Below are 24773 nucleotides of genomic sequence, written 5' to 3'. Positions count from 1 at the left end.
TGGAAAAAAACACCATCTGCACTTGCAGGAGCTGCAACAGGAAATTATCTGCCTTCTCTTGAAAGGAGCCACAGAGAAAGTGATGAAGTCCCAGAAGAATCAGAGTTTTTCTCCAGGTTTTTCCTTGTCAAAAATAAATCAGAAAAGTTGAGGTTTGTACATAACATTTGCGACTTAAACAAGTTTCTGAGAAAATAATCCTTACAAATGATTACCCTGCAGGAACTCCTGATGCTGCCAAAAGGGGTGTGTCTTACCTCCATCGGACTTCAGGCTACATAGTTCCACATTCGAACACACCTAAATACCAAACATTATCTCTGATATTTACTGGTGGTTCAGCCCTACCAATTTGAAGGCACTTTCTTTCAGACTAAAATCCATACCCCTGAATTTCACAAAATGGATGGCGCCAATAGCTGCCTTCCTGAGCAAACACAGACATCAAGTATACCCATGCTTGGATAACTGGCTCATGAAGGCTCCATCAGGGGAGATTCCTAGTTCAGTACAGCCACTTGCATCAGCCTTTTGTATCTACTGGGCCTGACTCTAAATCTTCAAAAGATTTCATCCATCTGGTCACAAGACTCCAATTCCCAGAAGCCATGCTAGACACTCAACTAGGAAAAGCTTTCCCCACAACAGATAGGGTAACAGATTTGATGGCGAATGCGTTTTGATTGAAGAAGGAGTTCAATAAATATGTAACTATGTCTGCTGGGCCTAACGTCATCGTGCATCAACCTAATCCCTTTCTGTAGGATCTGAATAAGCCAGATACGGCAAGAGTTGGTTCTGCAGTGGAAGCAAATGGTGGGTTCTTGGAACAGCACAGTACAAGCTACCAGGAGGCACTAATAAGCTTTAATATGGTGGAAATTTCCATTAAATCGTAGCTCAGGTCTCACTTTCCAGCATACATTGGACATAATTACAGTGAGAATGGGCATATCTATGGAAGGATGGGAGAGCCTAAGTGCAAGAAATAGCAACAAGAGTTCTCTAGTTCGGAACAAAGAAAATACTCCATATAAACATTCTCCAGTTGCTGGCCATCAGGCTAGGTTTGGAAGCTTTACTTGCACAGCTAGCTGGCCACTCTCTGTTGATCAGAACAGACAACACAACATGTATGTATTACATCGCAAAATAAAGAGGAACAAGGTCTTGTTCTCTGTCAGAAGAAACACAGAGGCTTTTGGTCTGATTAATAGCGAACAAGGTGAATATTTTTGTGGAACATCTGTCAAGTGTCCACAGGAAACTGGCAAATAGGCTCAGTTGCACACTCCCAGACTTTGTGGGAGCTCCATTAAGACCAAATTCAATACATTTTTTCTGAAATTGGGCCAAGCGATGCTAGATCTGTTCACAGCCCTATGGAACAAAGAATGCCAGTATTTGCCAGCAGGGTCCGCCAACATGGACCCAAGGGCAATGCCTTTTCAATTACATCGTTGAATGTCTTAGCTTACGGCTTTCTGCCATTTCTCCTCATTACCAAAGTACTGAAGAAGACAAAAGCTAGACACTGTTCTCTGTTCTACAGGATGGAAACGTCAAGTTTGATACAGTGAATGATTGGTGATGCTGACTGCATAAGCTTCAATATAGCCTAAGATCCATCCCAGGCTCATCTCTAGACACAGTCTAGAAATTCTAAATCGCAATCTCACATAACTTCAGCCTGACAGCTCGATTCCTGATCACTTTGATTTTGATCATCTGCACATCCTAGAGGATTGTAGAGAAGTGTTGTCACAGGCACGCACACCATCAGCAAGAACAATGTTTAACTCTAAGTGGAAGTATTGCGTGTGGTGCAAATACAAAGACCTTGGTGCAGTATCCATGGAGCCCCATCCGGTGGTGCCCTACTACTTTGAGCTAGCCAAAAACGGTGTGAAATATTCCTTTGTCAAAGTTCATTTGGTCTCTAAGTTTAGGAGATAGGCGGAATATCCTTCATCATTATTCTCCCGGAGGATAATCAATTCATGAAGGGATTTTTACCCCTTGTAAGATGACCCCCTGTATCATGGGAACTTAATACAGAGCTGACTCGGTTTTTTAATTTTCCTTTTTTTAAAATTATATTCCACATAAAAAACGTCATATGATGCGGCCACCATTGACTGCATCATAGTATTTTTTTTTTCCCTTCTAGCCATGTTGCACATCAACACGCTCTGCTGTGCAATATGTCTAAAAAAAAGCCTTGACAAAGCCTATAGATCTTGTATCGGTGAAACGTATTGGCTTTGCCAAAGCTAGTCTGTGAGTCGACAGGAGGATAATTGTACCATCTAAGGACAGGGAGAGAGCAGAGAACACAGCCTGTAAAAGACAAGATCGGAACCAGAACAGGGCTGCAAACAGAAAAGTGTGATGTGTTTGTTGGGACTGCGTGCATTGCAACATAGTAACAACAGCAGAATACAAGCCCCTCAAAAAGGAGAATAATAAAACAGTACGCCTATACTCATAGCAGTTTTAAACAGAACCGTAGAGCCATAATAGAACCAGCACAATGTCATAGCAAACCTAGCTGTGTATACAAATATCATTCGAGTGTGAGGCAAAAGCCATCGCAGTCCCAGAAAAGGACCACAAGTACCTTGGCAATACAAACAGCCTTGTCGGAAATTTACTACGACAGTGCCTATCTTGTGCCATAACAATACCAGGCGGAACCCCTGCCATGTCAGCAAATATCTGCAACAGTGCCAGAAACAACCACACCACCAAAACAAAACCAGACAAAGGTAAAGCACAAAAAACTACAATCACGTCAGCTGCAAAAGAGAACATCCTTTGTACCAAGAAATAGCCAAAATAGCGCCAAAGCTTACAGAACCCAGCAGTGCCAGAACGCGAGCAATGGAATTTGCTTAAAACGAAAGTGAAACCATCAGGTGAATTGCTCTGAATTTGGTGTGTGATTATTGGATTTTATTCATGTTCACTGTTGTTCCTGTTGCTGACCCAGTGCAGTTGCGTTGTCATCCGTTATGTTCCCTGCTCCAAAATACCAGTCTTCTTGTGCTTGTTTTTTTTCTGCCTCTTTGCACACCTTTTTTCTATTTACCTATGAAATCAAGACACCTTAGCAAGTTAACTATATACTCCGGAAATGTACTTGATTCCAGTCACATTTGACATGTATCCTTCTTTGATAAACTGAGTTTGAAATGGTCAGTGAAAAGCTGACCTAATATTTATAGTTTGACGAAAGTTCAACATCATGTTATCAAGGGCATTCAAAAAGCACTTCGTAGTTCATTGACCGCATCATAGCGCTTTGTTTCATTTTAAGACATGTTGTACAGCAGCCCGTGCTGCTGTGCAATATGTCTAAAATTATTAATGCCACATAGATTTCAAATGTGAAACCAGTGGTAAGTGATGGTAAGTAATGGACGGGCTCTAACAACCCATTAAGCATTCAAGTCTGCAAAATATTTTGCAAGCACTGTCTGCAAGTGAAACCTAAAAATGTAAAACACAGCAACGGTGGTTTCCCGACCTTGCAGGGCACCAGCTGTCTGTTTATAGCCAATGACAGGGAGTCACAAATGCAATATTCCTAATTCATATTAGGCAGGTCATTCTTCAACCCCCCTCCATGGGACATTTTGTGGTGCAGCCTATTATTACATAGGTTGCAATGTAAAATGAAAAGCAAATCACAAAAGGCTGATGAGTAATTTGTACCCACTATTTGCGACCTGCTATTTTGTACATCAGGTTCACTGTTCCTTTAAAAAAAAAAAAAAACAGGAATCCTCCACTGCATAATGCGCAGCTGTGGCAGTTTCCTGCATTTGAGAGCCCTGGGATAACAACCTTTACAAAACCTTCGTTACGTGACAAGATATTTATTTTCAAATCTTAATATGAAATTATTTTTTCTGCCCTTTTTTTGCTGCGCTCATGCAGGCTGCCTTTACATTTTGTGACATGCAACACTCTATAGTGGAAAACAAGTGTAAAGACCCCACAGACTCTTCTTTTGACATGTTCCCCTGGTTCACACAGCACAAAGGAGTGTCCTTTTTCTGATGAGTGTTTTGAAGACATCAGACTATCCAGCAAGCTAGAATATTCCAGAAGGTGTCCTGCATTCGAGACTGGCTCATGGCTGCAACTTCAAAATCAGTCACGGAGAAGGCCTACCACGAACACAGAGCCTACGGCTCCTTCACATGACCATCCCACACCCCCCAAGTGAGAGATCTAAAAAACGAGAAACTTGAAAGTGATTACAACCATCCCCATCACCCTTCAAAGCTTTGCAAACCCACAGGTGTACCTCTGTGTGGAGCAACATGCTTGCCGCCGCAGCTGGATCCTTCTGGTGACCTTGCCGTTAGGGATGCCATATAAGACTAGGCGTTTACGTGAGACATTTTATCAATGGGTTTAAGACTCTCCCTATTAAAGCCAACTTGAAAAATAACAAAGTAAACAAAATAGTAAGTGCAAGTGCTGTTTTAGGAATACTACTCGTGAAGGCTTACTGCTGGGAAATTTGTACTCTTCTCACAAATCAAAATTGCAGTACAAAGAGCAAAAAAGTGAGCCTGCTTGTACGTCACTATGTAAGGGTCCAAAATGATGTATCAAATAAATCTACAGGATATGTAGCGTCACATTTCAATAGCAATAAACTATTTGAGATTTCTATGATTTGTGAGCGGCACAAACCTAGACAGTCATGCCTGTTGGCCTAAAGTTATTGCCATATGCTTTTTCTGATACATGGATGTGGGAGCAGCATATCTGGAAAGGGAGAACATATTTATTTACAGTCGTATGTAATTTATTTATATGATCAGCCAATAAGCCTTACAAACAGCTTTTAAGTTAATTTACGTTCTGGGGCTTCAGGTGAAGCCGAGGTATTCCTTAATTCTAGTCCTAAATAAATTACTATCTAAGAGCCATTTGCACCACACTACTTGAGGAAAGTCTTTCGTCACATTGACGAAATGCCTTTTTCTTTAGAGATGCAGTAAAGCTTTGCTGCTATTCAGTGGCTTAATGCGTTTTTATTGTTACAGCTGTTTATCAGAATGTGAGACTATTTCAGCAGTGTCTCTACTATCTTTAGTAATGCGAAAAATAACTTGGACTCTGTTCATGAATCCTCTTGCCCTAAGACTCTCAGCAAAAAAAAACTTTTCTCTGCTCTTCATGAAACACTGAGTCAAGCAGACTTGGATTATTGGTAAGCTGCTTTGTCACACCTAATTGCAAGCCTGCTTCTACATTTGGGCATGGAGGTGAAATGTTAGCAGAAGGCAGGGATTTTGCCCTATATGGGGCATACACAAATGCTTAAAAATATATGCAGAAGACCCGTTTATAAAGCATTAGGCCCTCTTTATTTTAATCTGACTAGTATGACTCCTAAAGTGTGTTATGAACTGTGGTCAGTTTTAGCAGTCCTGGTATTCTAGGAGTTTCTCTATAATTTCCTCCTTAAACTGTCCTTGGATATTAGGTAAGAGTTTCTGTTAAGTAGACAGGAGACCTGCAAACCGGAAGTGGTTACTATTTGAAAGAGCATCAGAACTCAATTCCACCACCAAATAATGCCAATATACACTTGCTCTAGGGCTTAGTTCAATGCCCTGTTTATTTAAAACTTGTCTATGTTTGATTATAATGAATGATGGCAACCAGTGTTAGAAGGAAGTACTTCCTGGTGTTCTTATAATGTATGAAAGTTTGTGGTTGATGTTTTTCCTAAGTAAAACAAACCAAACTTTCAGAACTAGCCTGTTTAGCTATGGGAATACAGCACGTGGAGCGACGTGGATAATTAAGATATTTTTTTCTTACTCAGAGGAGAAAGCATTAACCTACAGCATATTGCTTCATGAGTAGATACTAGTTTAATTTTTGCATTTCCAGTGTTCATTGGGCAGGTGTAACCTTGTCCCTTAAAATTCCTCTCACTTCCACTATTCTTTTTTCTAGGATCAAGGGTGCCAACTCTCTGGAAACTGAGGACGAACTGAGTATGTCTTTTGTAGCACTTTAATTTACCCCATCGACCTCAGTTCAACCAGAAGCTGCCTTTACAGGCTGCTGAAGATATTTTTCTAGTGGTATGGGAAGCCAACAGCTCCAAATTGACAGAACTCGAATTCAGAACGTGGTCGTTTTATGACACTAGTCTTATGGAGCGCAGGGCAGTCTTCTGCCTATGAGCTTTTAATACCCCTCCTTTTACAACAATTCTATATTTTTCCAGAGAGACCCTAATGTATTACTTAACCCTTTTAGTTTGGATGATGTGATGCTTATGTCCTCCGCACTACCTTTAGAGTTCTGGTGACATTATCGTCATATCCTCCCACTGAAAAAGCTCGATCTGCGGAGGAAGAGCTTCCACAACAGCCTGAAGCTTTATTGTAAGTGATGATCAGTGCCCATGCAGTGTCTATGCACTGACATAACTTTAGAAAGTGTAAATAAAAGTAGCTGTTCAATGCTGGGGGTGCAGCTCAGTCACCTTATGGCTGATCACAACTGGAGATGTATCATTGGAAAGGGGGGGGAGGGGCACTCTCCTTTCCAGTGATACCTCTTCCTAGTGGTACCCTGTTAGAGAATCACTGATGTATAGACTCCACCACCCCTGAAGCCCTAATAATTGTTTTCTCTTGCTGGAGGCCAGATTAGGGGATTTACCCCTGAACCACTCTCCCTATATGGGCTGAAGGCACAATAGACACCTCAGTTAGTTTTGTGAAAGAAAAGCGGGCTAGTAGGGTAGCTTGCCTTGGCATCCGGTCACACCCCTCAACCCTGCAACCAAAACACCCTTGGTGATCTACCCTCAGTCTTGGGGTTTCACCCTCATCATCTTCTAGGGAAAACTGGGGGTGTGGTTCATGGGAGAATGTGCTGTGCACTAGTCACGGCCATCCACTTTGGTATTACAGAAGAAGCTGCAGATACCATCCTGTATCAACGCAGTCACGGAGGGATGTTCCTTCATTGCCATACAGTCATGGCCTCATGTAACTGAGGCATCACTTTGCTTTTGCGCTTCCATCGTATTAGATGCAAGCACAGAGACAAAAAAACTGTTGGGGCACATGGGCTCTGTGCCACATTGAGGTGGTGTATAGCCAGTGGGCCCTTTGGGAGGTGAGCACCGGATTCCCCTGGCCTACCCATGTAAGCAGGTGCAGTAATTCACTGCACATGCCTTCAGGGGATGCCTTTTGTTCTCTTCAAAGGAAGACAGAGCTGCAGTTTCATCTTTACCTTTTTGTTGCAGGTGAGCTCATGATCTCAATCTGTGCCAGGCACCCCCTAACTGAAGGTCAGCTGCTGCGCACTGAAAGTGCATCCAATATGTAATTTATGCCCTGGATTTTTTTTTAAATACAGGTGTCCTGAGAAAAGGAATGGAATTAGTTGCTTGACCGTCTTGGTGTTGGCCCTACCCACCTGACACCATAGGGAATTTCTGCCCTCAAGGGAAGGCAAAATGGGTTATTTAGCCCCTCTGGGCTAGCCCAGATGTCAAACCTACCCCAAGAAACATTAAAAGCAGTATTCAGGCTTGGGCCAGCTGTCACCCAGGGAATCCTACCAACCAAGGGCACTTCTGAGACTTGGAGGCGTCCAGGGTTGTGGACTTTTGTGGATCCTGTATACCAGCCATACCCGAGCCCAAATACCCCAGGTACCCACATTCCCAGAAAAAATGAAATTCCACTGGAAAATCTTTAAGTATCCTGGTAGACCTGGCATCCTTAGGGTGATCGGACCCTAGACGTCTTGCCTTTTACCTTCTGTGGTATCTTATTGTTGGCCTTAGGGCTCTGAGATTTTTACCACTGCTAACCAGTGCGTAAGTGTATGTTCTTCTCCCCTAAAGATGGTGACATTGGTGTGTCAACAATTTAGATATTTGATTTACCTGCAAGTCCCTTGTAAAATGGTATACTATTTACCCAGGACATTTAAATTAAATGCTACTAGTGGACTTTCAGCACTGTTTGTGCCACCCACTTAAGTAGCTATGTAAACATGTATTGGGCCTGCCACTGCAGAGGCTTCATGTGCAGTTTCACTGCCACATTGACTTGGCATTTAAAGCCTCTTGCCAAGCCTTGTACTCCAATTTTCTTACATAAAAATCACCCCTAAGGTAGGCCCTGGGTAACCCGTAGGGCAGGGTGCCATGAAAGAAGAAGGCAGGACATGTACTTTTAAATTTTAAATGCCCTGGGAATGATAAACTTCCAGAGTCGTTTTTCATCACTGTGAGACCTGCCCCTATCATAGGCTAGCATTGGGAATTCCTCAAAATACCTTTAGGCTATAGTTCTTGATCAGAGGGGAGTAGCGGCTTCATTTTTAGTATCATTGAAATCGTAATGATGAAACCTGAACTGGCAAAGTCAGATTTATTATTACTATTTTAGAAATGCAACTTTTAGAAAGTGGGTATTTCTCTGCTTTCACTGCCCTGTGTACCCACAGCCAGTCTCCAATACACATCTTGCCTGGGCTAGGTGACAGCTACACATTTGCGTTCCCGTCAAACAGCCTCAACACAGGATACTCAGTTGCATCTGCATTCATCTGCATACTGATGGACGTTCCTGGGGATGAGGTTGAGAAGGGCTCCCACTTACATTTCAAAGGGTAGTGGCCAGCGCCCACACAGAGGGGCTGATTACCCCCACTGATAGTCTGAAGCTGGGGTTGGGCTGAAAGGGGGACCTCTGTACTTCAGAGAGATCTTTTGAAGTCATCCCCCACATCAACAGCACTTTTTGGTATAAGTACTGGGTCTCTGACCCCCTAAAATCAGTACACTTCTGGAACCAAGACAGAACTCTGCAGGAGTGAAGGCTGCGGTGCTGGATGATCGCCAGTTTGCTTTGCCTGACAAATTCAAGGAACTGCTGTCCTGCTTTGCTGAGCTGCTGTTCTGCTTGCAGACATCTGCCCTGCAGATAAAGAACAAATAACTTCTTCCAGAGTGACTCCAGGGGCTTGCTGAGTAGCCCTTGGTTCGGCTAAAGGTCTCAGGGACGTCAAGACCTCATAGTTGCTTCCATTCATCCCGCATCTTGCTTTCCAAGAAATTCAGAGTGGCTTTATTTCAATATACTGCCTATTTTGCCAGGACTTTGGAGCAGCTCCATTGCAGCCTACTGCCCGCTTTGCCAGGACATCAGAGCAGCTCCATTGCAGCCTACTGCCCGCTTTGCCAGGACATCAGAGGGGCTTCGTTCCAGCCCTCCACTTTTTTTGCAAGAACTTTGGAGTGGCTTCCTTTCAGCCTGCCACCTGTGTTGCCAGGTAACAAAGACCAGCTGCACACTTCACCGGCTGGTGAATCCCGCTCGGGGGAAAACAGTGCTTCCAGCCACAGCGCTGGTCTGCCTTGATAAGCCTCACCTTTAACCCACGGCTGTGGCAGTGCATTTCCTGACAATGGAGGCCCGAGTGGCCTTAAAGCTTCTGCTGCACTCCCTGCATTAAAAAAACAAACACCTTCTGAATTTGAATTCAGTGCTCGGGTCGGTCCTGAATGGCTCCGACAGGTGTTCGCTGTGCTCTTCACAGAGGGATACACATACTCTTCCAAAATACGATAAAGGCTCTAAAACGAGCCCTGTACAAAGTGCTCTTACTCTTGACATCTTTTTAAGGTGAGTGTTCATTGGATTATTGTTTTGGTATTGATCGACTCAGATAAATAATCTCTATTTTTCATACAACTGTGTGGAGTCTTTTTGTGGTGTTTACATTGTGGTTGCTACAGGTGTGGCACACAAATACTTTACACATTGCCTTCTGACTGCCAGCTCTGTGCCAATCTATCAGAGAGTAAGCACAGGTTGATTTAGGCTATGTATTTGACTTACTCTGACTAGGATTGTGTTCCCTACTTGGCCAGAGTGCATACTGTCGCCAGCTAGAGACCCAATTTCTAACATATCCTCATTGTGTTTTGGGGCTTTGCCTGCTGTGAGTGATAGGCCTTCCCACACATTGTAATATTTTTATTGCTAGAAGTGTTGGACTTTTAGTGACCCCTGCAAATTCCTAAATGTTCCGTCAGAAAAGTGCAGAAAATCTGTGATTTCTGCTAAACGTTGGTGGTTGCAGGGCATACTGGATAAGTAAAAGTGGGAGTATTCATCTAAGCCACTCCACCCTGGACTCCTCTGGGTCTGTAGTTTTCAGAAACGTCTAGTGTGGTAGATGTCTGTGGACGTTGGCTGAAACTGTGCCCAAATATAGCTGTTACTTACATTATCAAAAGATTGAAATTTGAGGATAAAATCTTGTTGTCTCCATGTTGCATTCTGGGGTCTTTCCTGTCAACTGGGCTGTTATTATCAGGAGAAGTGTAAAAACAAAATCTGTTTCCATTTCGTCCCTACTTACTTTCATTGACTTTTGATTTCAACACCTAGATTCTGTAGGAAAACCTTGATCTACCTACACTAATCACCCCCTGGATTACTTCAGGATTGTCTACTTCTCAAAATATACAGCTTTCAAAGTTCACCCATTAGTTCCACATCTCTTTTTCCCAAAAGCTATAAGGGTGCAGAAATTGCAAAAATAGGAAATATTGAGTTCCACTTCAAAACAACAGTGGTGGACAAAATATTTTTCCAGCACTGCCTATTCCAGAAAGCTGGGAATAGGTTGATCTTACAAAAGCAGACCTTTTGTTGAAGTGGTTTTTAGACAAAAACCTGGACACTTTCTTGCACTACACCATTTTCTTATTTTTCAGTTAAAAAAATGTTGCTGCATTTTGCAAATTTTCTTGGTTCCGTCCAAGGGAATCCACAAATTCTGGATACTTTTAGAATCCCAACATGTGGGGAACAAAGGGCACACATTTGACCTGGATATCTTTTTTAATATTTTTTTTTATTGATTTCATTACTGAACAAAAAGCCAACATGGCAGAACACCACTGGCCACAGTACACATCCTCTGAATGAGCACTACACGGATAAATCAATTGCACTGGACTTACAATCCCCATATATTCTGCATAAAGTCTTGGGTGTGCCACACCTGCTCGTATTTAGCCGGACAGCCTCGTGCTTCGTACACCAGTTTTTCTTGAGAGGCACACCAGTCCATCCCTCGGCGCCACTTCGCCAGCGTTGGGGCCAACGCCGCTCTCCAGCCTGAGGCTATGTCCCTTTTGGCCACCAAGCAAGCCATCCCTACAAAAGTGCGTTCAGCCCTGCTGAAGCCCACTCCCTTGAGAACCCCCAGCAGGACAGGTATGGGAGCAGGCTCCATCTCCTCCCGCGACACCCTGGACACCTCTGCTAACACTGCGCGCCAGTAGGCAATGATCTCGGGCCATGTCCACACCATATGAAAAAAGTCTGCACACTGGCTCGTACACCGTGGGCACTCCGCTTGCTGCCTAAGGCCGGCCGCGTGCAGCCTTCCAGGCGAGAGATATGCTGCATGAAGAAAATAAGTCTGCACCAATCTCAATCGTGAAGACATAGTCAGCAGTCTCAGAGCCATCAGGGCATCTCTCCAATCCTCCTCCCTCATCGGACCCACCCAGTGTTCCCATCTGGCACGAAGCGTGTCAAGTGGCTGCGATATATTAGTAGTCAACATGCGGTATATACACGCAACCCCCCCCTTTGCCAAGGCGTCCCATAAGTGTCTTGGTTTCCACAGGACTAAATTCTGGGAGAACCGACCCTGCCTGAAGGTGTACTTGAAGGGCATGACGGAGCTGCAAGTATTTATAGAAATTGGTCTGGCTGAGCGATTATTGCTGTTGAAGTTCCTGGAAGGACAGCATGTGCGTGCCCGTCCAGATGTCTCCGTGTACTGATATGCCGATAAGATCCCACCTATGGAACCCCCGGAGCGCTGAGACCTCCCTCAGCCAAGCACCCTGCCACAATGGGGTTTGTTGGGTAAGCCGACGCCACCACCACGACGTGCGCTGCGCCGCCCACCACCCTATAAGCACCACCCTTGTCACCTCGGGAATCCCACGGGATACAGGGGCCCCATAGAGCAACCCGAACAAGGCCGGGAAACCAATGGACATGAGCTCCAGCTGATAGGCGGGGTCCAACCATCCACCCCCCATCCAGTCGTTAATTACCAGCAGGTGCATTGCCAAGTGATAAAGGTGAAGGTTGGACATCCCCATTCCACCCTCGTAGACATCCCGCTGGCAGACCTGAAGCGCCAAGCGTGGATGGGAACTGTGCCACAAAAACTGTCATGCCGCTGCATCCATGTCGGCGAATCACCGGGTACGTGATAGGGGAAGTTTTGAAGTAGGTAAAGAAACCGGGGGAGGAACATCATCTTATAAAGCGCGATCCGCCCAAGGGTATTGAGCGGAAGGGATCTCCATCTCTGGAGGTCCTACCTGACCCGCCTGAACAGAGGCTTGACATTCAGAGCCCATGCCAACTCCGACAACAGAGCTATATGGATCCCCAAGTACCGAAAGCTATTTTGTTTGATAGGAATGGTGTGCTGCCAGTCGTAATAATTCTTAGAGTGGTTTAGCGGGATCAATAAAGATTTACTAGGAATAACCACTACACCTGACGCTTCTGCTAACAGTCCCAGAAGCCTCATCACCCTGGGACCACTGCTGGCCGGGTTAGCCATGTACAAAATGACATCATCCGCATACAACGCTGTATGGTCCTCCCTCCCGGTGGGCCACGATCATCCCTCGACCTGGGGGTCCTCCTGAATTAGTTTCGCCAGCAGCTCCATCGCCAAACCAGAGAGGAGCGGGGAGAGGGGACAACCCTGGCGGGTCCCCCTGCAAATAGGGATCCGATCCGAGACTGCCCCATTGACCTGCACCCAGGCTGACGGGGTACAATAAAGGAGGCCTACTAACGCACGGAACCACGGCCCGAGCCCATCCTCGCGAGGACACAACGTAGGTACGACCAATCAACTGTGTTGAATGCTTTTTCAAAGCCCACCAGCAGAAGTACCAGTGGAAGGCTAAGAAGAGCCCTGTGGGCCAGGGCACCGTGCAAACGCCTGATACAGTGACGGGTACTTCTGGCTGGCATGAAACCGCACTGATCCTGGTGAACCAACGCGGGCTGCACCCTTTTCAATCTCCGGGCCAGTACTGTAGAGAAAATTTTGAGCTCTGTGTTGAGGAGCGATATGGGGCGGTAAGCTGAGCAGTCCCGCGAGGGAGGCCTAGTCTTTGGGATCACCACATTAGTGGCCTTATCCAATTCCAAAGGGAAGCCCCCTGTATCCTCGGCCTCCTCATGCATTGCCAGAAGGTGGGGGGCCAACGTCTCTCGGAACCTCAGGTAAAACTCAGCGGGGAACCCGGCCGGGCGTCTTCCCTGTCGCCAGCTCTGTCATTGCTGCCTCAACCTCCTCTAGACTGAGGGGCTCATCAAGCTCACACCTCTCCACATCGGAAACAGTGGGGAGGGTCACCTCCATCAACAATGGGGCCTCTCAGCAAGAGGTCTGGGCCTTACCTCGTAGAGTCTCTGGTAATAGGCAGCGAAGCTCTGTGCAGTCGCCCTCGGGTCCGCAAGACAGTGCCCGATTCGTCGACTATCTCCGGGTCCACCCTGTCAACCATCGGTCTGGTGGCGATCCAATGCAGGAGCTTGCCATTCTTGTCCCCCCCACCCGTACACACGGGCTATGGAGGCCCGCCACATATGCTTCGCGGTCTCAAGCGTTACATGCTTGATCTGCACCCGGACCAACTGCCGGGCCACCTCCGTCCCCGCAGACCCGTCAAGTTTGCCTTCCAAGCGCACCGCCCACGCCTCAAGTATCGATATTTTATGGTTACATGCGCGCTCTCTTCCTCTGAGGAGCTGCCTGGCGTGCCCCCTAACTGTGGCCTTACAGGCCCCCCAAAAGGATACCCGGTGAGGCCACAGATCCCAGGTTATGCTTAAAAAACTCTGAAAGTCGGTCGCCCAATTCCTGGGCATACTCGCCGTCCTGCAGACACCAGGTGTTGAGTCGCCACTCCGGTCGACTTCCAGGGCTACCTCCGTCCAGACGAAGGAGGAGCAGTGCGTGACCTGATACCCCATGCGGAAGGATCTCTACTCCTGTGAATCAGGGTATGTCGAGGGTGGGTGCTAGAAAGAGATCAATTAGCGCGTGCGTGTGGTGCGCTGCAGACGTATGTGTATACTGCCGCAAAAGGGGGTGCCACACCCGCCACACATCCCAAAGACCCAGACCATCCATCCATCTACGCAAACCTGATGCCCCCACTCTACGACTGAAAGGACGGGGGCCCCGTGACATCGACCTCAGGGTCCACGACAGAGTTAAAGTCCCCACCCAGCACAGTCAGACCCGGGGGAAGTCCTGCCACCACCTCCCAAGGGACACAAAAAACTTCTCTTGCGCCCCCGGAGGGGTGTAAACACTTAAGAGATTAATCTGGCACCCTCCAAGCAGACCGGGCACCACCAGGTATCGCCCCTGCGGGTCAGACTCAGAAACCGCCACCACCAGCGGCAAGGAATGATGCAGCAAGATCGCCACTCCTCTCGAGCCCCTGGAAAATCCGGCATGATAGACTCTATCATACCCCCCTCATAAGCACCGGGCACCTAGTACCCAACAGATGGGTTTCCTGGAGCGTAACCATGGACGGGGTAGACCTACGGATAGAGGAAAACACTGCAGACCGTTTAATTTTATCTAAGAGCCCATTCACATTCCATGAGAGGACCTGTTTAGACTGTTCCAGCGTAGATACTTGTGTAATAACTTCCCGTGTAGTGCCCCTACTTAACCTCCCTTTGTGACCAGTGGACCAAACATAGAAAAACGTAATATGCGCCCAACTGTAGGCAACAATGTAGGAACAGTCCCACCTTGCCCCCCAAGTGCCCCCCACCCCATACTTCCAACCCCGAAGCATCTTTCGCCCAAAACTGTAAATACAGATTGTCAATCGTAAGCGTGGAGTGGTGGACCCCTCCTGTATGTCAGAGACTTGCAATACAGCCCTCTGCTGCCCCAAGTCCAATGTTGTACAAACATCGACGCCCAGACTCTCTCCGCCGGCGCGGAGCCCCAAGAGATCAGCCACAGGAAATCCGAGGAGACTGGCTGAGGCACTCGCCCTCCTGGGCCGGCACCCGACCCTCGCTTCCAAAGACCTCTGGCGTTGCCCCCTCCAATGGCTGGTTCAGGCCCATCCGGTCTTCCTCTGTCGACCCTCTACGCAGGCTGCTCCTCCTACTCCTGCGGGACCGGGTCTGCCTGCGCCCCTCTGGTCCCCGGGGGAGCCACTGGGACCGGGCGCCCGCCTCTCCCCGTTCGGCCCTTAGGAGACCTTCCAGGCCACTCGGTGCTCCTCCGTAAGCCAGTCCCAGGCCGCCTCCGGGGACTCAAAGAAGAAGGATTTTCCGCTGGTGAGAATCTTGAGACGAGCGGGCAAAAGGAGCATATACGTCAGTTGCATCGTCCGAAGCTTCTGTTTGACACCTTCATATGAACGCCTTCTGGCCTGCACCTTCCGGGTGTAGTCGGGGAATATGAGGATCTTATGATTGTCCCAATGAAGGTCCGGTTGCGCCTTCGCCTCTCGAAGGATGGCGCCTCGATCTCTGAAGTTGAGGAACCGCGCAATAATTGGCCTCTGGGTCCGCCCAGCGGGGGCCGGGGCACCAGGGCCCTGTGCGCACGTACAATGGCGAACCAGGGGGAGAGTTTCTGAGCAGGGACCCACGACTTTATCCAACTCTCCTACCTCTGCATCTTCGGGACAGCCCACAAAACGCAGGTTGTTGCGTCTGGCCCGATTTTCCACGTCTTCCGCTCTGTGATCTCATCTTCGGCCTGGGAAACACGCCTTCCACCTCCTTGATACCACCCACCGTGGCTCACAGATCTTGCCACAGCAGGCACACGTCCTGCGAGGATTGGATGGTTGCAGGATGGCCCCCCCCCACCGTCGTCTCGGGGGTCGCAGCGCCCACCTCCCGCGAGGGGATCTGCTTGGCAAAATGGTCTATACGCTGCTGGGACGCCGGAGGCTGTTTACTTGCTTTGTCCTTCCCCATTGTCGTCTCCAGGTAAGTGGCTGCTAAACACGCCAAGCTCTATCCCAGACCCCGAGACAGAGCCCCGGGACCTCCACCGAGTCAGGCCCGACTCACCAGAGGCCACCAACGTTGTTCGCCCAGCCGATGGCCGCTTGCTCCCGGGAGCAGGGACCAACTCCAGGTCAGTCCTGGCTGCTGTGGCCCCCTCGGGGTCCTACCCCTCCCCGCTCTGGCGGTAATCCAGCAGGCGCAGGTCCCGACCCAAATCACGATCAACCTCTGTGTCTCTCCTCTCGCAGCACCAGCAGCCCCACTCACTCCTGCGCCTCACTCCACGCCGGTGTCTTCAGGGCGCAGCCCCCGATCCGCTGCCCGATTGTGCCGCCACTACACCAGCCTTCCGGCTCGACTGTGGGTCAGAAAGCCCTTGGACCCGGCCCAAACCTGCCGTTGCCACTGCCTCACTTCGCCTGTCCTTCACTGGTGCCGTGGCGAGGCCTTCCTCTGCCCAGGCTGTGCCGGAAGTTAGAATGCCTGGGGCCGACCGTGCCCTGTGGCGCGGGCCCCCACTCCTCAGGTCTCACGCAGCCCCCAGCCCCTGTCTATGCTCCGGGGGGAGAGAGGAGGAGGAGGATGGCGGGGGCAGAGGGGGCCCTGGCGCCCCCGGGTCCGCTGCTGCCTCTCTCCGCTGAGTGGGGGACGCCCGGGAGCAGGCACTGTCCTCTGCGCCCCTCCCCCAGGCTGCCATGTTCAAAGAGCCCCACACTCCCTGGGGGGCTGCCTGCCCAACTAATCGGGCGCGGCCGCCAGGTCCAGCAAGCCAACCAGAGGGGTCCGACCACACACGTGGCGCGGGCCGTGGCACGGACCGCTTCCCGCGGCCCTGGCAGATCTCTTTGCCACCTCCCCCAGCGGGGGAAGGTGAGCAGCAGCCACGGATTCCTCTCTCGTGTCGCCCCGCTGACACGGGACGCCGCGCGAAGGTGCCTCCGCACCGCCCGAGGGCCGCCGCCCCCCTACAGGAGCGCCGCCGCCCCCCTACAGGAGCGCCGCATTCCCCCGTGCCTCCCCGGCAGGCCCTGGGTGCCGACCCCAGGCTGCAAGCAAGACACGCACCCAGGCCCCCCGCAAGGGACCCTGGCCTGCCGTTCACCTCCGCCGCTCCTCGACGCACGGAGCGCCGATCAGGGCAAAAGAACATCTTGGGGCGGCCAGCCTGACAGGGCGGATGGCGGAGGGGTCCGGAGCACTTCTAGAGTGCGTCCGCCATCTTGACGCCCTTAGCCACTCCTCCCTGGATATCTTATATATGAAAAATGTCAGAAAGAAAAAACTGCACCAAATATAAAAGGGTTCTGCTGAGGACACCTCCGCACCTAGGGGGTTAAACAAAGCAGGAGGGACAAGGTAGGTTAAGGAACCTGTTGATTAAATTCAAAGCTGACACTGATTTGTAGCATGGAAGCTGTTCACTGTGCAGTGTGTAAAAAGTGGAAGCAGAACCTTTCAAGATAACCATGGTTTGGTTCAAAATAACAGTCCCGCACAACATTTCTCGAGAGTGCTCTGTTCCCCAGCCGAACTAATTGGCAAATGAAGATAACAAAAAATTGCCATACTTTGCTCCCTGTTCCCACAAAACTGTGTCGAGAGGGAGTGCTCTTTTTAAGAGCTGGCCTTTGAGTCCCTAATCCCACCCCTAAAATTTCCAGAACAAGGATGTTTCTGATCACTCAAAAATAGCCAAGCATGGGTGGTTCCTGGATCTCTTTCCAGATTTAAAAGAGGCCTAACATAAAGGTACTGTGCAGTCCTGATCTCTTCTCCAGGCTTCAAGACTGGATTCTCCACCACAACCTTCCATCGTTGTACATGAAACCCTAGTGTCAAAGTTCCTTTGATATGGGGATCTGATCTGTTTGAAGACTGTATCAGCATTTCTTTTGGCTTTAAATGTTTTATTGAAAATAAGCACAATTTACTTACACAAATAAGCAGTTGCAACCCCTCAAATCCTAACCTCTAACCCAAAGGTTAGTGCCAATTGTAATACTTAAAGAATAGTATTGATTCAATCATAACTCCAGTGCTCACCTGACACATTCAATTTGCTGGTTATGTCAGGAAGTCAGAGGGCTATGGGAAAGGGTTCCATTAAGCGTAGAAAAAACACCTATTTTGATTTGCTCCAAATTAAAATCTCAATTGTCATAGGAGCTGATTTAACTCTGGCTACTAGCTTTTCTTGTTTAAATGGTGCCAACTCATTACGCTCCCTGAGCCTTTTTCATTTTGCTTCTGCTTCAGGCCTCTCATGAAGCTTGAGTTCCTCAACCCGTATTTAAAAAAAAATTATTGTGGTCTCTTGTTGTCGTGATAAGACCTCAAACCCTAATTAGCTCAATAATAAACTTTGTAAGACACTATCCTAATTCCCATGGCCTCTTTTGGCACAGTCTTCCAGGACAGAAATCAACATAGCATTTTAGGATAGTGACAATATGTTTATATCTTAAAGGTAAAGGGATCACTGCTTATGGAGCAAAGCACCACCCATCACTTAAAAATATTTATTGTTTTTCCAACTTGGCACAGTATATATCACCATTTTTATATTTAATTAACCAATTTCTACATAACATCTGTGCCACGTAGTCATCAAAAGGATAACACTTCTCAAAAATATAACCAATTCCTTTTCACCTTCCAAGAGGCCTGGAGACCTCTCCCTTCTACATGGTTTATCCTTTATTGTCTTTCTGCTCATATGTGTATAACCCCTGTAAAGCAAGACTGCTGTTCCCTGGTAGCCCTGTGCCAGGCCATAATGTGTTTCCAGTGTCACCACACTGTCAAATTTCCTTAGGTACCCCTCCCTCCATAAACTGCTCATTCTGCTTCCATGCACACACCCCATCACCCTGAAATGTGGATCTAAAAATGTATGCCCAGGTTTTTTCAGCCACACTGAATTGATGCCTGCTTGATTTTCTCTGTACAGCGGAGAGTAATTCTGCCTAATTAGCAAGTTTCTAATCCTCTATATCTAATCTTGCTTATTTGGGCTATTAATTACATGGTTGGAAATAGCCTTCAGTTTCCAAACAAATTGCCACTATACTGATTAATTCCAATGGTTGTGGTCCTTTCTGGAATTGATTCCTAGGTCCTGATAATTGTTTACACACTATACTAAACAATGCATGCACTAGGATGGAGTTGTTGATGGGTCAAAATACAGATATGGACCTATGAACCAAAGTCTAAAATGTCTCCAGCAGGCTACTGTTGATTCACTATTCTTCTAGAAATAGAGGTAGAACTATACAAGGAAACATACGGATGCTAACGAAAGGTCCAACCTCCTGAAGATCATTATGTAGTTGCACTGGCTGATGTGGTTTAATCCGTGCAGCAGACCTAAATCAAATTGGATGCGGTAATACCAGTAAGGGGAGAACAGTGGCAGCACAGAGGATAAAAGATGCATGAATTTAAATAAAAAATCTAAGTAATCCGAAATAGAGTTAACTTGGATAGACACTTGCCTAGTAGATACCAAGAGAAGAGGCCCCCTCCAGCATACTTGAAACAGAGGGTGAAGATATTTGGAATTTCCATGGCATATATGCCATTTTTATAGCATGGTGCTCACTGAAACCACTTCACTGAAGGGTAAACCAAAAATGAGGGAGAGAATAGCCAAATGCAGACTTCCTTGACAAATGGTGAAAGAGATCCATTCTTCTGTAGGAGGTAGCATATAGCTGGCTACACGTTTTGAAAAGCTTTTCTGATAAGTACTAGAAGGGTGGATTTTTCTGATCACACCAATCCAGGCACTCACAACAAAGTTGACTTGCCATCAAGGTTCTTAATGAATGTGCGACTAATGTCACCAATAAACCAGAGCACTGCATTTCAGATAAAGAACCTTCAAATATCCTGGTCACCCTGCCAGTCTTAATAGCCTTTATATATTTTTCAAAACATTGTACTTTGTATATCACCTAATATGGAATACCTAAGATATGGGTGAGGGAAGGCTGCATCTAGCGCTGACATCAGGAAATCAGCTTGTCAGTGGTGATACTGCTGGAAATTGCGTTAACCTGGTCCCTCAATAGGAACATTATGATTCAACAGTTTAAATACTGTCGCCATTGTGGAAAACCACTGTTAGAAATGGGGTCTTTGGTTGGCCGTCATGTTGCCCCCTGTCCAAACAAGAACCCTCACTCTAGTCAGGGTAAAGGTGAATCGCCCTTAGTAAACCCCCGCTCAGCCCCTTGGTAGCTTGCCAAGAGTAGGTGGCTTAACTCAGAGACAATGTGTTAAGGATTTGTATCAACACACAGTAATACAGTGGACCACTACAAAATGACACAGCATAGGTTTGGAAAAATATTTAATCTAAATAAACAAAACCAAATACGATAAACTTCCACAATACACCATTAGAAATATGATCTTAGCACTTAAATGCACAAAAAATAGTGCCTAGAGGCACAAATGCTGCAACCTTATGTAAAGCAGCGTTGTGACGGAGTCGTTTCATACAATGCGACTCCACTGGTGGTGTTTACGGAGTCGTACAGACCCCAAGGTACAGTACCTTAGTAAAACAAGTAGAAAACAGGCCAGTGCCCAGAGTCGGGGAGTGAGGCGTAGCTGGATCCAATGCGGCATCGGTTCCGGTGCTACAGGCTAGAGGAGCAGAGGCAGCGTGCAGCGGCTTAGAGTTCTTACTGCAGAGCGGTGGAGGTGAGGCTGCGTCGGTTGCAAGGTGGCGGTCCCTTGGTTCCGGAAGAGATGAAATCCGGCAGAGTCATAATGCTGCAGGGCGACCTCACGGGGTCGTGATGATGTCACACGGCCGCAGGTGCTGCGATGGCATCGGATGTCACGGACCTCAGACTTGCGGCACTCCGATCTCAGCGAGGTCGTGCGGGATCAGCGGTTGCGGTGATGCGAGGCCTGCAGAGTTGTTGGGGTCATCACACTTCTGCGAGGTCCACAGCTTCGGGGCAGGCGGCGTCCTTAGAGAAGTCGCACGCCGTCGTCTAGCATTGTTAGACGGGTTTTTCTCCAGAAATTCACTTTCAGAGGCCAAGGAACTGGAATGGCACCCTCTGACAAGCTAGAATCCACAGCATGAAGACTCAAAACTGAATGGTGAAGGCTTTGCTGTCCCTGAGGCTTCAAAACAGAAGGCAAGTTCTACTCCAAGGCCTTGGAGATTCTTCATCCAGCAGGAATGCACAAAAAAGTCCAGTCTTTGTCCTCTTTCACAGGCAGAAGCAGCAACTGCAGGATAGCCCAGCAAAGCACAGTGACAGGCAGGAAAAGCACTTTTCCACAACTCTTCAACTCTTCTCCTTGGCAGAGGTCCCTCTTGATTCCAGGAGTGATCTTGAAAAATCTGGAATTTTGAGTCCACTACTCATACCCTTTGCTGCCTTTGAAGTAGGCAAACTTCAAAGGAAAGTCTGTGTTGTTTACAGGAGCATGCCTTGCCCAGGCCTGGCCCCAGACACATACCAAGGGGTTAGAGACTGCATTGTGTGAGGGCAGGCACAGCCCATTAAGGTGTAAGTGACCACTCCTCCCTCAACTCCAGCTCGCAGGGCTCATCAGGATATGCAGGCTACACCCAGGACCCTTTGTGTCACTGTCTAGAGGAGATGCACAAACAGCCCAACTGTCAAACCGATCCAGTCGGGGAATCCACAAACAGGCATAGTCACAGAATAGTTTATGCAAGAAAATGCCTACTTTCTAAAAATGACATTTTCAAAATAACAATCTAAAATGCAACGTCACTAAAAGATGTATTTTTAAATTGTGAGTTCAGACACACCAAACTCCATATTTCTATCTGCTCCCAAAGGGAAGCTGCACTTTAGAAATATTTAAAGGTAGCCCCCATGTTAACCTATGAGAGAGATAGGCCTTGCAACAGTGAAAAACGAATTTGGCAGTATTTCACTGTTAGGACATGTCAAACGCATCAGTACATTTCCCACCTTTAACATACACTGCACCCTGCCTATGGGGCTACCTAGGGCCTACTTGGCTAGGGGTGCCTCACATGAATAAAAAGGGAAGGTTTAGACCTGGCAAGTGGGTGCACTTGCCAAGTCAAAGTAGCAGGTTAAAACTGCAGACACTGTAGTGGCAGGTCTGAGCCATATTTACAGGGCTACTAATGTGGGTGGCACAACCAGTGTTGCAGTCCCAGTAGTAGCATTTAATTTACATGCTCTGGGCACCTCTAGTGCACATTACTAGGGACTTACTAGTACATCAAATGTGCCAATCATGGAAAAGGCAATTACATGTACATTTTACGTAGGGAGGACTTGCACTTTAGCACTGGTCAGCAGTGGTAAAGTGCCCAGACTAACAAAAACAGAGTCCAGCACACAGAAAACAACCTGGGAAGCAGAGGCAAGACATTAGGGGATACCACCACAAGGATGCCAGTTCTAACAACCACCATGTAGAATATTCAGTGGAATTGTGCCCGATATGCTGAGAGAAAATCTGCAGCAGGGGATGGAGCTTTAAATGTGAGTGGTAGAAATGTACTCTTTAGTTTTGGGGGTTGATTTCCGGTGTCCTAATTTCTGCTGACAATTCCACCAATGTTAATTGGTCTTGGTAGACTTTCCATTACATATTTATTTCTTAAGGTTGCTTCTGTCACACCAGCAGCAGGTGTCTTCTGAGGAAATGAGAAGAAGCCTGTTTTCATGGCATGGATCCTGGAGCCATGGATCTATAAATATATCTGTCAGTATGGTAAAAGTGTATCCTTTGCCATGCTAGTGATAACGCGTTCCAATCTAGTTAAATTATTCACTCTGGGACTCGTTTTAGGCCAATGAATCTTTTGACCCTGATTGAAGACACCTTAGGACGAGATAACTAATCAACATGTCAATCAACAATTCAATAACGTTATCAATCAGACTCGGAAACCACCATGACCTTTCAGTCATGAATAACCACACCAGTTTAGTACGATTTTGTGATGTTTATTCCCTATTGATTACAATTCTACTAGTAAGTTGATTAGTCTCAAAACCATGAAACACAAGAGCATTGTCATAATATAGCAACTCAAATAAGATTTCATCAAAGCAAAGATCACGAACATTAGAACATAACACGACTTCAACATAAATTAACCTTAGCAGAGTATCATTAGTGCATCATTCAACAAAGCACTGATTCAGTCATTTGTCTATTTGCGTCTGTTTAGTGAACCCCTTAACTAACCTCGAATTAGCATGAATTAGCATGTTGGGCTTCATGCAAAACAATTTGGCAACATGAATTTGGAAAACATCTATCTATTGTCTCTGCCAAAAGAATCAGTTGGTACCTAGAAAGGAAAGGCAAACAGACAATCACAATTTCATCATCATATAGTTACCCTTCGTAATGGGTCAGCGTACAGAGTCAGTCTTCGTCCTCAGGACATCAATTGATTCGCCATCAGCCAGGGAATTCAGCAAGACGGGTAAGAAAGGACACTTCCCTCATAAGGAGGAGAAGTATAGAACAGGCAATATAAGGGCGAGGATGGTTTGAAGAACCAAACAGCAAAGTCTCTAGGCAGAGTGACAAAGTGTATGGGTCATAGCAAATGTTTGCAATGGCATCTCCCCATGGCTTCTCATGTCAGAGGTTTTTATCCCTTTTCTGTTGTACAGTCCCCTAATTTCTAATTGTGTAGGTTTGGCATCCCACTATCTCCATCCAATGGGTTTCCAGTGGTACTATCAAATTTGTCACCCCATAACAGTTCTCACGTAGTTTATTGGTTCTTGTGATTGACGTCTCCAGCGGGTAGAATGTCCGGTATGATTTCATACTCTTGTGGTCCTCTCGCATCCTCAGTCAGTAGGTCCATTGTCTGTACCGGTTTAGGCGACCTTGTACCTGTAACTAGTCTACACTGTTGCATTTAGCAAAAATGTCTCCTTGAGCAAGTCGAATTTCATGAGAACGGATCTACTATGGTTACACTCATCTTTTAGCTTTGGAAAAGTACAAGTACATGTCCTTCAACAAGTCAGCACACTGCACGTTAGAAAAACACATTTAATATGAAACCGGGCAGCTATGCTTCGACTCATGCTAACTAAGGCCTAATGATTTATTAACAAATCCTTAACATATAACTCTTAATATTAGTGTAAAATCATACATTAACGTATCATTATTTCATTATTAGTCAGCTTCATTAATCATTGTATATATTAACGGCCACTCCCCCTGGGCACATTTCAAGTGCATGTTTAGTAATAACACATTAATACATTTTCTATGCGGTATTATTATGCATTAGTTCATAAACATATTTCATGTTAATTTTGAGTATAAGAGCTACGCTCCCTCACTAGCAGTTAAAACGTCTGCAAGTTCATCTCAGGATTAGCTCCCAGGTCTAATGTTAAAATGTATTGTAGTATATTGATGGACTACCCCTGGGACCTGACCCTGTACAACTCACCCATGTTCCCTTGCCACTGCAGTCCAGAAGATCTACCATCCAGAAGATCTACTATCAATACAAACACAAAGACAAGCCCTTCAAGATACAGTTCTGCATACTTTGAAACTTGTTGGTCACACAGTTGAGAGCTTTCCACAACTTGGCCACTCTAAGAAGAACCTAAA

General features: G+C 46.9%; 1 protein-coding gene across 2 annotated transcripts in view; it reads left to right on the top strand.

Moving 5' to 3' along the window:
- PIBF1 (progesterone immunomodulatory binding factor 1) overlaps window positions 1–24773 on the top strand; it is an 843837-nt gene that overhangs the window by 560389 nt on the left and 258675 nt on the right. The window lies entirely within an intron of this gene.

Source organism: Pleurodeles waltl, chromosome 8 (assembly GCF_031143425.1).
Source record: "Pleurodeles waltl isolate 20211129_DDA chromosome 8, aPleWal1.hap1.20221129, whole genome shotgun sequence".
NCBI lineage: Eukaryota > Metazoa > Chordata > Amphibia > Caudata > Salamandridae > Pleurodeles > Pleurodeles waltl.
Note: the sequence above shows the minus strand (reverse complement) of the source record. Positions and strands in the feature narration are given on the sequence as shown.